This window comes from Otolemur garnettii, unplaced genomic scaffold (genome assembly GCF_000181295.1).
Source record: "Otolemur garnettii isolate 467f Iridium unplaced genomic scaffold, OtoGar3 scaffold00077, whole genome shotgun sequence".
In the NCBI taxonomy this organism is placed as follows: domain Eukaryota; kingdom Metazoa; phylum Chordata; class Mammalia; order Primates; family Galagidae; genus Otolemur; species Otolemur garnettii.
Genome location: NW_003852472.1, coordinates 1,889,254 through 1,902,472, shown reverse-complemented (window position 1 = coordinate 1,902,472; position 13,219 = coordinate 1,889,254). Strand labels below are relative to the sequence as shown.

Genomic DNA, 13,219 nt, shown 5'->3' with positions numbered 1-13,219 from the left:
TTCACTGTAATGTTAATTCGTTGATTACTAATAAAGTTGCACACCTTTTCATATATCTATTGGCCACTTATTTATCCTTTCATGAAGTACCTCCTGTTTGTTTTTCTAGTAGGTTGTCTTTTTGTTCAAAGGTTTTTTTCTCTTAAGAGTTTTTTCACATATCCTGGATATAGGTCCTTTGATGGTTATGCGTGTTGCAAAAATTTTTTCCTGGTAGGGAATTTTCTTTTTTTATTTTCTTTTTCTTTTTTTTGAAACAGACCCTCAAGCTGTCACCCTGGGTAAAGTGCCGTGGCATCACAGCTCACAGAAGCGATTCTCTTGCCTCGGCCTCCCAAGTAGCTGGGACTGGTAGGGAATTTTCAATGTCCTAATAAGTCAACTGGAAAAGACTTAGGAAAAAGAAATCTCCGTACCTTTTCTAAGTTACCAGGCTTCAGCTTTAAAGAAAGATACAGAAAGAAAGTATAAATAAAATTTGGGACAGACGGCTCGGCGCCTGTGGCTCAAGCGGCTAAGGCACCAGCCACATACACCTAAGGCGGCGGGTTCGAATCCAGCCCGGGCCCGCCAAACAACAATAATGGCTGCAACCAAAACATAGCCGGGCGTTGTGGCGGGCGCCTGTGGTCCCAGCTACTTGGGAGGCTGAGGCAGGAGACTCGCTTGAGCCCAGGAGTTGGAGGTTGCTATGAGCAGTGAAGCCATGGCACTCTACCCAGAGGCTCAGCTTGAGGCTCTGTCTCAAAAAAAATAAAATTGGGACAGACATGCCGTGTTCAAACGTTGGTTCTACCACTTCCTGAGTACACTCAGGTGAGTCACTTCATCTCTCCGAGCCTCAGTGTCTGTATTTGAAAACTGACCATAATCACCTATTGCATGGTTGTTCTGTGGGTTAGAAGAGGTTATGTACAAATACTTTTAAACTATAAGCAGTGTGAACTGTTCTTAAACAGAAGCCATAGGCCACACTAGCTTCCTAAACAGTGCAGACAGACTTCCTGGGCTTTCTCATGGTATCAGCAAAGGCAGCGTCAGCAACCTTTCCCATCCAAGAAAATATACTGTTTTCTCTTCTGTCTGAGCCAGAGGACTCCTTAAATCACAGTCCTTCTCCCCTCACAAGTGTCAGACTATCCTGCCCACAAGCTGAAAATAGGGCTCCTCCCTGCCTGCCCAGGCAGGAAAACAGGAAGCAGTCTCCACCCTAATGGGAGGTGGGGCCGACACATTCCCTTTCCCAGGTGGGCATCTCTCCAGCCAGCCCTCCTAGATGCAGCAGACAGGCTGGCTACCAGCCCACCACACCACTGCACCCGCTGCCACACCCAGATCTCCTGCACCCTTGGTCCTAGAAGTGTCATAAATGAGCCAAGGGATGGTAAGCACAAAATATGCTCACTGGACCTTCCAGATGTGCCAGACGGGGACCCTTTTCAGCACCTAAGCAGGCCAGGGAATCTGCATACCCAAGCCACAGAGACACTGCCCATCCCTTCTTAAGGTACAGCACCAGTCTTTCAAGAGGCCCTTGACCCTGGTACCCAGTCCTCACTCCACATACAGGAGCAACGGAAACTCTTTTCAAGAGAGCAGTTGAAAGCACAGTAGAAATGCATGTCCTTACTTCACAGTGTGAAAGTGGCTTACAGATATTTTATAAGTTAAAATATTTGAAAGTTGGAAAAAACCTCTGAAATCTTTTCCAACCTCATTTTGAAACAAGCAATTGTGTAGCAGAACCAGATTTTCTCACTCTCTGGGGAGTACTCTCATATTACTTTGTACTCACCCTAACATCCCAAATCCCCCCCTGCTACAAACTCTAGCACCTGCACACAGGCCACTGCTGGTCATGGTGCCCGAGGCACAAGACCAGTCCCTCTCCCTTCTTGGGGATATCTTCTAGCTCAGCATGGTCCCATCTTAATCAAAAAGAAGCCCTGAGAAGGCTAAGACCATGTTTTAGGAATGTTTATAAAGCGTTCTCAACTTTGTGGAAACTAGATAGTCAACCTTGAGCCCTAATTCAGTTTTGGGGCTTTAGGGGCTCTACTGAGCAGGCTCTACAGCCAACTCTCCTGGAGCTAGGAGGGGACTTCCACGCATCCTGGGTGCACAGGCTTGGTGCACAAAGCAGGAGTTAGTAAGAATTACTCATTGGAGAAATCAAAGGAGACAGAGGGAGAATCTCCAAAATACATAAAGGAAAAGTACTCTGCAAGCAGAGGCCTGCCCACAGCACCGAAATCCTCCAACTGTTTTATGTGCACACATTCAGCAAACGTGCACTGGTGCCGGCCTCATGCAGGGGCCTACACTGGGCACTGGGACCCAGATCCTGCCCTTGAGAACTTACATTACAGCCTGGAAGGGAAGCCAAGATGTGGGCTTGGATGAATGTGAGAGTACATGTGGCTAAGGGCCCCAGCTCACTTGAATACATGACTGGGTTGTAGCCAGATTGTAGGGGCTATCTAGTGGAAGAATGCAGGGTAAGTTAAGGCTGGACAAAGACAGGAACCAGGGACCCTGATGGTGACACATCATGCAGAGTCTCGGGGGAGCCAACAAAGGTTCCTAAAAAGGGGAATTACACAAAAATGCTGGACTTCAGGGACTCTCTGTCTGGTACAGGTTACTTAGGAGCAGGGAGGATAGGAAGACAATAATCCAAGCAAGAGGTAATAGGGCAGGAACAGCAAAAATCAAAGGACAAACAGACAAGAGAAACCTCCCAGAGAGAGAGTCAACAGAACCTGGCTGTTGGAGAAAGTGGGTAGGAGGATTCAGAACTAACTCGAGAGAAGGGGGGTGATACCCAAGTACAGGGATTCTAGGCAATGGTGATATCCAGCAGGAAGTGATCACATAGGCTGGGAAGTCAAGAGGGAGAGTCAGCATCACAGAGGCTAGAACAGAAATCATCAGATGAGGGCCAGGCACGGTGGCTCACGCCTATAATCCAAGTACTTGGGAGGCCGAGGAGAGTGGATTGCCTGAGCTCCTAGGTTGGAGATGAGCATGAGCCAGAGCGAGACCTCGTCTCTAAAAATAGCTGGATGTTGTGGTAGGCACCTGTAGTCCTAGCTACTTGGGAGGCTGAGGCAAGAGAATTACTTAAGTCCAGGAGTTTGAGGTTGCTATGATCTATGAAGCTGTGGCACTCTACCAAGAGTGACAAAGTAAGACTCTGTCTCCAAAATAAATAAATAAATAAAAATAAATAAAATAAGAAACCATCAAATGGTGGTAAGGGCAGAGGAAGTGGATAGGAGGTAAAAGAGAAGTGGGGTGAGGACAGTGCCATGGTGGACCCCGTGGAGACCAGGCCGTGACAGAAGGACAGACAGACAGCAACTTGTCTATAAAGCCAGGTTTAGGGGCTGGTTCTCCAGAATTTGAGTCTCTGCTCTGTCACTTACCTACTTCAAAGCCATGAGCTAGCAATTAAGCCCTGGAAGCCTCAATTTCCTCCTCTGTGAAATAGGGATTATAATTCATTATAATTCATCAATTTGTTACTAGGATCAAAAAGACTGACTTGCGTAAGGCCTTTCCCTCTGGTGCAGAGTGAGTGGGCAGGGATGTTGGCTACTATTATTACCATCAGTGGGAGGAAACCCGGAAGGGTGAAAACCAAGGACCCAAAGAAAGCTCTCAACTTCCTTCCTACGTTTTTAATACCCGCTAAGGGAGTAAGGAGGACACAGAAGAGCATGGAACCTTGTATATAAAAAGCCATCCCTGACTTTGGAGTAAATGGGGAAATGGGGTACACTTACAGCTCTCCCTGCAATAAGGCACCTGCTCATACCTCAGGCAGCATGTGTGCTTGGTCAGTGAGCAATAAGGGAAGGAGTGCTAGGTATAGGTACAAGGCTCAGGGTACCACCCAGCCTGGTTCTGGGCATTTGCATTTACAAAGAACAAACCTAAGATATGGACTTGCCTGCAGGAAGCAAGCCCTGGGCCATCCTGGTCTTCTGGGTATAATGTGAACTGGCCAAGACATCCCAGAGCCCACAGGGTGCCAGGGCCCTACTGTGCAGGACAGAGTCCTTCCTCAGTAGAGCCCAGGAAAATAGTATTTTTAAAAAGGAGCTCTGCAGATGATTCTAACATGTAACCAAGATTGAGAACTACAAATTCTTCTAGTCCAATTCTAAGTGCTTTGGGGTTTTTTTGTTTTGTTTTTTTGAGACAGGGTCTTGCTCTGTTGCACCAGCTAGAGTGCAGTGGCATCATTATAGCTCACTGCAACATCAAATGCCTGGGCTCCAGCAATCCTCCTGCCTCAGCCTCCCAAGTAGCTGGGAGTATAGGCATACATCATCAGGCCCAACTAATTTTTCTATGTTTTATAGAGATGGCGTCTTACTCTTGCTCAGGCTGGTCTTGAACACCTGGTCTCAAGTGATCTTCCCACCTCAGCCTCTCAAAGCGCTAGTATTACAGGCATGAGCCACCATTTTTCTGCTAGTGAATTGAAGGCTGAGCATCAGCTGAAGATTATGAGAAAGATGGTAGAAACACCCCTAACTTAAAATGGATAAAGGGACTTTGGGTTATGATTTTGAAGCCCTGGCTTATTTACTAGCTGTGTGATCTTGGACAATCACTTAGCTTCCCTGAGCCTGAGCTGTTAAATGGGATAACAGATATAAATCACCTAACATGTTTCTAGTACCCAGCAGGCCCTCCCTAAATATTTGTTTCTATCTCTTCCTCTCTAGAATCTAAGGCATGATTTGTTAAGATCCTTTACTCTGTGGTAAGCTCCACCCAAAGAGAGGGTGACTCTCTGAGAGTTTGAACCCTCTTCTAAGAGTCTATTCCTATAGACTCATCCTGTCCTCTAATCCCAGAATTTGCCTACTACAAAGCTCAAACTTCAGTGTGCACAGACTACCGAGGCTCTGGTTAAAATGTAGTCTCTGATTCATTAGGTCCAGGGTGGAGCCTGAGATCTTAATGGTCTGGTGTTGCCAGGCCTCTGACCACACAGAAGCAGCAAGGCTTGTCGAGAAGCCTCGCCCGTGGCCAGTCCAGTTCCCCACTGATTCATGAGCTCCCCTAGGGCTGGTCTCTTTATCTTGCTCATCTCTGTGCCCCTCCACGGTATGTGCTCACTAAATGGATGTTGCAAGAATAAACAACCCATAGAGAAAACTATTTTCTGGCTAACTAAAAACAGAGCATTTGGCTTGTCTGTGATTAGCAGCCCTCCTGGTTCCTTCAGAATCATCCTCTTGGCTGACATGAGGACAGTGTGATAGAATGGGCCTGAGACTTGGAACCTGGAATCCTGGCTTTGAATCCTGAACTTTTCACTCACCAATGGGATGACCCTGGGCAAGTTACCAAGCTCTAAGTCATGATGTCCTCATCCATAAAATAAAGATTGCAATACCTAACCATCATGGGGCCCCAATGACGGCTAAAGATATGCTTTATAAACTGCAAAGTATGCCAGATAAGGTAACATTAATCCAGCAATTTTTTTGAGGGCAAGAAGTACTTTTCATTTCCCTAAAGCCTGAAGGTTGCTTGCAGTCCACTAGGTGGGAAACACATCAGACTCTGGCTAGAGATGGGGCTCAGGCACTGGCTGGGCCCTTGGGGTCTGTGGTGCCCACTCTGGCAGGGATAGTGGCCAGGTGAAGTGCAAGGACGGTGCCAGGAGAGTTGAGGAGGCAAGGCTTCTTGGAAGAGGCTGGCAGGAATGAGGAGACAAGGATGGTCTCAGGATACAGGCACTAGGACACAGAAAGGCAGACAAAGTAATCAGAGTCCTTTGTCAGATGTGTGGGGAGACAAGGAGGAAACTTGGGAGCATCAGGAAAAAAGCATCAAGTAATTATAGATAATCTCCCATGGACCAGGGCTGTAATGTCTACCCAGGCCAGGGCTTCCCTGCTAATGCTGATCAGTCATCTTCTTCCCTTGACCATGCCCCATCCACCACTTATCATGAGCTTCAGGCACTTAAAGATACAGGCAAGAAGCTCGGCGCCTGTGGCTCAAGTGCCTAAGGCACCAGCCACATACACCTAAGGTGGCGGGTTCGAATCCAGTCCAGGCCTGCCAAACAACAATGACAGCTGCAACCAAAAAATAGCCAGGCATTGTGGCGGGCGCCTGTGGTCCCAGCTACTTGGGAGGCTAAGGCAGAAGACTCGCTTGAGCCCAGGAGTTGGAGGTTGCTGTGAGCTGTGATGCCACGGCACTCTACCCAGGGGGACAGCTTGAGGCTCTGTCTCAAAAAAAAAAAAAAAAAAAAAAAGATACAGGCAAGAGCAAGACACAGTCTTACCCTCAAGAAGCTCCCAGTTTACTAAGGGCCACACAGACAGAAATGACAACAGTACAAGGTAATGGGAACTAGGAGAGGTTCACAAACTCTTCTATAGGAGTTCAGAGGGGCACTTCTGCCCCTCTCTCCACCTCAGCCAATTATAGTCTCCTCTGTACCCACCTAGATGTTCCTCTTTACTGCCATCCCCCATTTTTGGAATGCCCCATCCCTTCTTCCACCAAGCAAAATACTAACTCATGCTGAAAGATGTACAGTCCTCCACGAGAGCTCCTCACCTTTCCCCACCCTCATTACCTTTACTTTATCCATACACGCCTGGTAATTATCCTATTCCCTGGTAACACTTCAGTCCCTCTAAGGAAGGGTTAATCACAGCCTGCACAATTGCTTACACTTCTGCTTTTTTATAAAGTCTCGTCTTCCCAGTCAGATTATAATAGTAATCACTGAAATAGTGCTCTGTAGTTTACAAAATGCCTTCATGTATATTATTTAATTTAATCCCACAATAAACCTGTGAGGTAAGCATTATCTTTATTTTACAATAAGGAAACAGAAGCTTAGAAAGGTTAGACTACTTGTCGGAGGTGACACAGCCCATACACATACCTGGGAAACTCCAGCATCTTCTAGCTCTAACGGGACTCGCTCAGTACTCAGAGGCAGCATATGGCAGTGATTAAAGGTTGGGGCCACTTCTAGCTATGTGACTTCTGGCAGTTACTTAATCTCTCTGTGCCTAAATTTCCTCAAAGTAAAATGTGGCTGATACCTATCTCATCGATTCTTGTCTAGATTAAAAAAGTAATATAATAAAGTACTTAGAATGGTGCAGAACATAATAATTTGTTATAATTATTATACCTTGGCTTATTGTCACAATCTCTAAACACATTAACATTTTCTTATAACTCAATTTTATATTTCATAATACATTTGATAGGTAGGCATTAAACAAAGTAAACTTTTGCAAATTGACTAATGCTGGGTTTTAGGACTATTCCCTTTACTTTTTTCTTTTTTTAGAGACAGATTCTCACTTTGTTGCCCTCAGTAGAGTGCTGTGACATCACAGATCACAGCAACCTCCAACTCCCGGGCTTAGGTTATTCTCTTGCCTCAGCCTCCTGAGTAGCTGGGACTACAGGTGCCTGCCACAACACCCAGCTATTTTTTTGTTGCAGTTTGGCCTGGGCTGGGTTCAAAGCTGCCATCCTTGGTATATAGGGCCGGCGCCCTACCCACTGAGCCACAGGTGCTGCCCAGGACTATTCCTTTTCTTTTTCTTCACTCTCATTTTCCCCTAAAGAGTTTCAATAAGAGAAAAATTCCCTTTTCCAGCTCCATGTTACCTGCTCACTCTCTTTCCCATCAGGTCCATGTGGCCCATCACAAGCCTTCCATAGAATGTAAGACACTAGAAAACATTAACCTTGTTGGGCCATACCTGGATAGTTACTGGACATGCCAGTCATGAGCGAAAACTTTCACAAACCTAATTTCTATCACAATAATGGGTCAAAGTCTTATGCATATTTCCCTGTCGCCCCAGTTTTTACTTATCTGAGACTCTAGAATGGGTTGTTATAAAATAACATCCATCTATTCTTTTCTTCCATTAAAAAAAATATGCACACTATTTCATGCAGCAAGAAGTTTCACATGACTAGCCAACAAGCAGAGGCAGTAACACCTGAAACTGACAGAAAACGTCCTTTCTTTCAGGGGTCTAGTCCATAAAGATAGACAGAAGTGAATGGGAATCTATCCCTTCCCTCCTGGGTAGGATGGTCTGGGGAAAGTAGATTCCCTACTTCAAACCATCCAGAGATCTGCATGGAGCCAGAGGTTTCTGAAATAAAAAAGCATGAAATATTCTGGGGTGGAAAGCTTTATTCTTTGCATGATTCCATATATAGAGCCCTTAGACCCCTGCAAACTTTTCTACCTAGATCCCCAAAGCCCCTCCCCTCAAAATATACTGTGTTTGGGAGAAAGAAATGGTGACACATATTTTCAGGACAAACACAGCAGGGGACCAGCCTAGGGCAGCAGAGACCCCACAGGATCTTCAAAGGTTCCACTCTGAGAGCTAGAGTAGAAAACAAATCTGCCCATATAACTTTGGCAGTGAGATTTTAAAAGTGTTGTACTCTTTGAAATGGATTTTACATACAAATGAACCCATGAACACCATAAACATGTCAGCTTTATTCAGTCCAATCAATACACCAAACATCAAAAACTCTGAGGTAAAAATGGATTGTGGCTTTTTGTTGATGACACTGAGGAATTTGGCCCCAAGCCCTGGTCAAACTGGACAAATAGGGCAGCCTGCTTATGAGCTGTCAGGCACATCTTGGTGGACGAAACCAAGACTCCCTCACCCTCAGCCCCAGTCAGGGCTATGGGCACCACTGAGCAGCTCATCCTGACCAGCAGCTGGCAGTCAGGCCAAGCTCCCCCAATTCTGCCCCTGACTGGCACCCCATCCAGCTTTCTGAGTGATTTTCCAAGCTCGGCCATATTTCGCATTTTCTACGTTCTGCCTCTCCTCTCGGACCCCTACACCCCGGCCTCAGCAGACGGCTTGGGCTGGTAAGAGTCAAGCGAGAGGCACCCCAGGGTGCTAAGGGGAGGCGGAGAAAGTGGTGAGTGCAACCAAGAAGAGGTTAGGAGGGGAAGGAAACTCCCCCTACCCTTCACATTCCTAGCCCAACGCCCCCAATTTCTGCCCCCACACTTGCGTCTCCAAGTGGCACCCAGCGCACCACCCCTTGCTTAGGAACACCTCTTCCATTTGGCCCCTTTTCGGTGCCTTCCCTTCGCCTTCCCTTGTGACCCCCGCCTAGTCCTGCCCGCTCTGGCCGCTACCAGCCGCTCCTCGGAGCTCTCCTCTGCTCCTCCTGCTCTTCCCCCGGGCTAGCCGGGACGCCCAGGGGTCTCCAACCTCTCGGGGACCGCCTAGCTCTGCGCACCAGTTGCCCCTGCTCACAGCCACCTTGCCCATCCTCTCCTAGGTCTGCAGGACCCCTACTCCTTTCAAAGCCCCTCCTGGACACTGCGTCTCTCAGGGTGCCCCAGCGATGCCCGAGGGTCCCGCGTTCTCACCTGAGTCCGCTCGAAGCTCTCGCGCTCAGCTGCCTCCAATCCCGCACCGACCCCGCGCCGGCTCAGCACCTTGGGCAGCGGGTTGGGTACCTGCTTCATGGAACTGGCCATCCGGTCCATGTCGCCGCGCGAAGCCGACTCAGGGGCCCTAGGCGGCCCCGGGATACCCACCGCGCCGCCAGCCAGCCCAGCCCTACCCGCGGGGATCCGGCGCTAACGGGACGGCTCCTGCCTCCCACTGGCTGGGAGGGCTGCCAGTCTCCCAGAGGCCCCGCCCCTCCCCAGAAGGCTTCCCCGCCCGCCTCCGCCCCCTCAGCTCGCTTGGCCCGGCAGGCCACTCAAGGTCGCGAGGCGCACTGTGACTGGCCCGAAGGCCTGTCAGTCACCTCGATCCCGCCGTCTGGCAGTGGGGGCGGGGAGGGGGCGGAGCTTAGGCGGGCTGCCCCGACCTGCCCTCGCTTGTCCCGCCCCCACTTCTGATGCACCACCCTCCTCTTCCCCCGCGGTCATCCTTGCGCGCTGAGCCCAGTCCCCCGCTTCCCACTCCCTGGTGGACTTGCACCGCGAGGTCTCGGGGTAGTGTGCGACGGTTTGCGACCGGGGGCGTCGGCCCTCCCGGGGGAGTCCTGGCCTGCCCGTGGGTAGTCTGTTAACTTCTTTCGGGCCTGAGACGGGAGAGCGCGGAGTGACCAAATGGGCTGCCCCGAGGCCTCGCGGCCCCGCGGCCCCGCCGCCCGGGAAGACCTCGCGCCTGGGTCCTGGGGGCCCGGCCTCCCCAGGCCGCTCTCTCAGGCTTCCTCCTGCATCCCGTGCCCTCCGGGATGACTGCAGAACAGAGGGCTCGAGCGCTGGGCTGGGTCACCTGGACCTGCTTCCCACACCCCTGAACGTCTGCACCCAGCCAGGGCTTATTTGTTAGTAGAAAGCCCTGTAGACACTTCTGTTCATCCACCGCTCTGGGCTGAGCCTCCGGTCCTGCTAGACATCAGCCAAGGTACCCATAGGCAAAGGGAGGTGGGCTCCTTAGCTGAGACGCTGAAGAAAGTTACAACTTTTCCGTTAAACTTCAATTCAGGTGTTTCTTTAAAAAATTCTTTGAAACTCAGAAGTAATGAATGGCACCTTTAAGCATTAAACAATTTGGTAATTCAAATGTATTCTTATTTTTTAAAATTAGATCTTTTGGCAAAATCTCACACGTTCAATAGAGAAGTGAAAGAGGAGGCGGGCATCGCAAGCTCTGGGGAGTCACCGAAGGCTTTTGCTGAAACATGTGCTTCACTGAGCTGGCACTGTGGGCACAGACTATGGGGGCGAGATGGAAGGAGAGAACTCCTGGGGAGACTCCAGCAGTAGGTGAGAGACAGTGAAGGCCTAGAAGAGGAGGGAAAGGATAAAGTGCTTCTTTCTCCTGAATAAGGGTTGGACAAACAGAATGGCAGTGCCAGAATTTCTGTAGAGGGAGGATCTAAGGGGTGGCACTGTGATCAGAGGGAGAAATTGCCTTGAGCCTATATTTGTGCAGCAAGAAACGGGCTGGCTTCAACCTTGCTTGAATTGTGTTTATGTGGGAGGCTTTGGGAGTGCCCCTCCCTTGGGTTCCTCTGGGAGAGATTAGATGTAACCTAATTTCCTAGCTTTTATGTCTGGGAAGAGGGAGATGACATTAAATGAGTATAGGAGCACTGTAGGGGTGCTGATTAAGAAAGTAGAAACAGATGGTGCCCGGTAGCTCAGTGGGTAGGGTGCCAGCCACATACACCAATGCAGGCAGGTTCAAACCCAGCCCAGGACTGCTAAACAATAATGACAACTGCAACAAAAAAAATAGCCAGGCATTGTGGCACGCATCTGTAGTCCCAGCTACTTGGGAGACTGAGGCAAAAGAATAGCTTAAGCCCATGAGTTTGAGGTTGCTGTGAGCTGTAATGCCATGGCACTCAGGGTGACATAGACTCTGTCTCAAAAAAAAAAAAGAAGAAAGAAAGTGGAAATGACCTGGAATTTAGATAGAACATTATCAACATAGATGTGGGGAATGGACAGGTGGATGGATGGAAACAGGAGCTGGAGAGGCAGAATAGGAGAAGCAAAAGGGAGCACCAAGGCATGGAGAAGAGGGCAGTGCTGGGACCTGTGGGATATACATTTGGTAACCTGTGCACTGTTGGGAGATAAAGACTATGCATGAGGGTGGTTGTTGGGGGCTGTAAAGGTGTAGTGTCAGAATTGCAGCAACAATTGCAGCACTAAACTAGTGCAAAGGTGTGATCAGGATGAAGGGAATGGTCCAGGGAAGGTAAAGCAGCAGGGATTATTGGGAAGTTGTTACCATCTCTAGACCTGAAGGGACCAGGGGAGGAGGCTGCCTAGAGTTGTGGCTTCAGGTACAAAACCACAGTCACCTGACAGGGAGGGAGCAGGGAGATGAATACTCCAATCTCTCTATATCTTTCTGCTCCTCTAATTTCCTGCTAGTGCTGCCCATTGTGCAAAGCTAGCCAGAAGCAATCAGTGCTGCCTCCACCCCTCCTTCCAGGCCTGGAGCCTGGTGGACCATGGAGGGCAGGAGTTTGGAGGGGCATTGGGAGATTCCCAAGACAAGGGTTGGCCCATAGGGATGGAAAAACACCAGAGAAACAGACAAGAGTCCTAATTACATTACCTCTGTGTGCCCATTCCTAGTCTTGCAACTACCTCATGCTCTGGATCCAGCTAAAGAGTGATTTATGACCCTTTGCCCAGAGTTTACAGCTTCAATAAATATGGGCCCTTTAAACAGGGATTAAGGGATCAGCTTAGTTCTTATTAGAATAAACCAGAGTAGGAATCAGGAATTTGTGGTTTGGAGGCATCCTGTGGGTAAAGACTCAAATGAGTTACCTTTGTGAAACTCAGAGCAAATCAAAAATAAGGATCTCATTTGCCACAAAACCCTTTGTCAAGAGTTTGGGGAAATCCTCCCCCAGGATATAAACTACAGGATTCTGCTAGGTACAGTCAGCTCTTACCTTCTTCTCCCTAAGAAACGAATCCCCAAGGATTCAATTCTCTCATACTTTTGAGGGATGTGAATTTCCAGACATAAAGTCCTAATCTTTGGGAAACCATAGGGGAATGGTAAGTGTTCTATAACCTGCCTCTCTATAACTAGTGAAATATGCCCTCACTCCAACATATAGTTTGGATCTGATTTCACGTGTTATGTGAGGACATATAAACTGATCACACTTTTCCTACAGGTTCCTGGAGCCCAAATACACATGTTGCATAGTTTTAATGAGATATAACTGATTTGTAGTTGTACCCTCTTAACCAAGGGGCACACATTCCAAGATTCCCCAGTGGATACCTGAAATGCAGATTGTATTGAACCCTATTTACAGAGGGTACCAAAAAAAAATGCACATTTTAAGAAAGGAAAAAACTGTATTCAATTTGTAATACTCCAGTCACGTTTGACTTTTGCAATTCTCAGTGATTTGTATTTATCTTTTGCTATCAGTATATATTGAGTATTACAATTTTAATACAGTTTTTTCCTTTCCTAAAATGTGAATACATTGTTTGGCATCCTCTGTATACTATACATAAATACCTCTGTTTATGGCACCCTCTGTTTTATCTTATATAGAAACACCTATGGTAAAGTTTTAATTTATAAATTAGGCACAATAAGAGATTAGCAATAGCTAATGCTAATAGAACAGTTATAACACTATAACACTGTAATGTAAGTTATATAAGTGGGGTCTGTCTCTTGAAATATGTTATTGTACTACTGTA

At 47.9% G+C, this 13,219-nt stretch overlaps 1 pseudogene across 1 annotated transcript; it reads right to left on the bottom strand.

The window, feature by feature from the left end:
* Positions 1-5,535: 5,535 nt before the first annotated feature.
* On the bottom strand, positions 5,536-9,602 carry LOC111726725 (annotated as a pseudogene). The gene is made up of 2 exons (XR_002774431.1): positions 9,434-9,602; positions 5,536-5,747 (listed from the first exon to the last, which is right to left on the bottom strand). The product of XR_002774431.1 is annotated as an uncharacterized LOC111726725 (transcript).
* Between the last annotated feature and the right edge of the window lie 3,617 nt (positions 9,603-13,219).